Here is a 2,500-nt window from a genome sequence, read left to right on the forward strand (position 1 = left end):
TATTTCAGATAGAGAATTAAGAACGTTATAACAATTTCGTGTTATACTGAAAGGCTCGTTATCGGATTTTTTTTTCTTCATATAAATATATCGCAACTTTCGTCAAGACGATAATCCATCCCTTTACAAGAAACCGGAAATATAAGTTGGAATTATCTGTTAGCTACGCATTGTTATGATTTTTCTTGTTACTTCCTCAACAACGAAATTCTTACCAAACGATTTTTTCCTGATCCTTTTATATGAAAAAAAAAGAGTAACGGCTCTTGGCAGAACGCAACCTAGTTGTTTCGTTTACGGATTTTTACCGCGAAAAAGGAGAGTAATGCGCACTATAAACGCATGACCACCTCGTATAGAATCGCTTCCTTCCGGTGTAATGTCTTACGATCAGTCTTATGTCTCTCTTTTTTTTCTCTCTTTTTTTCTTCTTAATTGTGCACGTTATGCGCCTCGTCTATCTATTTTGCCTTTCGACTACTACAGTTAGGTAGAAGCAATGCGGTTAGTAGAGTAGTAATAAGCGGTTGCGACAGGTCTCTCATTCATACAGCAAATGAAAGGTGTCTGGGATATAATGGCGGTGATAACCCTGTCAAGTGATTGCATACTGGTCTTGATGTGTTAAGGTTTTTGTTGCATCCGGCCCCCTGCGGTCACCGTGAGCTCGATCGTTAGGCCAGGAGGGAGGAGGAGAGGGGGCGGGGTCGAGAGGAGAGGGAGAGGGTGGAGGGGGAAGAGGGAAGAGGGAGAGGGAGGACAGGTAAGAGGGAGTGGGTAGAGGGATGGAGGGAGGGAGGGAGAGCCAATTCGTCTCATGGCGGTGGGAATTTCGATGCGTGTTGACAGCCCTTTCATAAAGGATCGAAGGATTGGGAGACTCACCAGGAGAGGGCTCTTCCCTCTTCGACGGCCCGGTTCCTGAAAGTCTTTGTGATGGAGGATCGAGCTGGAGCAACAGCGGCGGCCGTCGTGATGGGAATGTGCTTTGTCTCTAGCCCTCTTTTCGATGCTGTTGCCCTCCTCTTCTACCTCTCTACCTCGTCCATTTCTTTCTCCTCTTCGTCGTCCTCCCCATCCTCTTTTCCTCTTTTAACCACTCCCCCCATCCTTCATGTTCTTCACCTTCCCGTTCATTTTCTTCCTATCCGCGTTATCGACCACCTTTTCCTCGTCCTCGTCCTTCTCCTCGTCATCTTCCTCTTCCTTTCCTTCATCCCCGTTTCCCCCTTTATCTCGCCTTCGTCCTCGTCAACATCCTTGTCCCTGCTCCCTCCCTGCACCTCGTCCTCATCATTGTCATTCTCCTTTCCCTCTCGTCCTCGTCTTTGTCATCTTCCTCCTCCTGAATTGAAAGACGATTGCTGTTTCATCTCCTCCGTCTGGGCGATCGAGGAGGCTGCGAAGGGGAAGCGACCGTCGATTCCTCGTCTCGGCGTCGATCGGGTGTCTGGATTTCACCGGAAAGTGTAACCGCTGATCAAGGACCGTAAAATCAAATATTAATGACCAGGAGGAAATAAACTTTAAGTATCTCGTAGCATAATCATCAGGAGTCGAATTTACCGCCTTTTATAATAACATTCAGAGTAAGGATCATGTAGCCTTTGCGTGCGCTACGCCAACTCCTCGACCATAAAGAAGCGTGTTAACTCGTCTGTAAAAGAATGGGAAAAAAAAAAATAAATGCCGAAGAGAAAACAAAGAGTCAGCTTCGCACATCTCAAATTCCATCTCGCCACGCGGAACATTTTCCTCCTTCGACTCCGTTGCGCAATCGAATGAAGGAAACCCGGTGTCAAGAGCTCTTCATGAACCGCGAGGTGTGACACCGATTCCCGACCGACCAACCCCCACGAGCGAACATGGCAACGCTAATCTAATTGTGGCGTGCAAGCAGAGCGATCGCTACCGACGCGTAAATCCGTCACGGGCGATCTAGACCATGTGATTATTTCTCGTTACAGTGACTTTTAATAACCCTTCGGACTGTTCTTTGACATCGTAGACTCCACAATCTAACTATATTGTAACGACCGTTGAGCAAACGAGAGACGATAAGGGCAATTTTGGACGATCACTCCGTCCCTTTCGGTGAGCCACCGGCCATCGCCACTTCCAAGCACTGCGATTCAGAGCGCTAAATCGCATTGCCATTTCATCAACCTGATACAATAAGCGGCGGCTAATCATATGGAATGTGAAGATAGGGACCGGCAATAAGTATAATCTGAATGCTGCCGTGCAATTAACTGATACAATATTATGGGCTGAGTGGGAGGAGGAGGAGGAGGAGGAGGAGGAGGAGGAGGAGGAGGAGGAGGAGGAGGAGGAACAGGAGCAGGAGCAGGAGCAGGAGCAGGAGTAGGAGCAGGAGTAGGAGTAGAGTGTAGGAGTAGTAGTAGTAGTAGTAGTAGTAGTAGTAGTAGAAGGAGGGGGGGGGGAGGAGAAGGGGAAGAGGAAGACGATGACAAACAGGTAGAGGGGGAAGAGGAAGACG

General features: G+C 48.0%; 1 protein-coding gene across 1 annotated transcript in view; it reads left to right on the plus strand.

The window, feature by feature from the left end:
• LOC122242173 (uncharacterized) overlaps positions 1-2,500 on the plus strand; it is a gene marked incomplete at its 5' end in the record, with an annotated part of 6,425 nt that overhangs the window by 1,971 nt on the left and 1,954 nt on the right. The window contains 1 exon segment of the mRNA XM_086541612.1: positions 1-2,500. This exon segment is cut by the window's left edge and continues 1,971 nt beyond it; it is cut by the window's right edge and continues 1,954 nt beyond it.

This window comes from Penaeus japonicus, unplaced genomic scaffold (genome assembly GCF_977035675.1).
Source record: "Penaeus japonicus unplaced genomic scaffold, GWHDUDI00000001_assembly GWHDUDI00000011, whole genome shotgun sequence".
Lineage (NCBI taxonomy): Eukaryota > Metazoa > Arthropoda > Malacostraca > Decapoda > Penaeidae > Penaeus > Penaeus japonicus.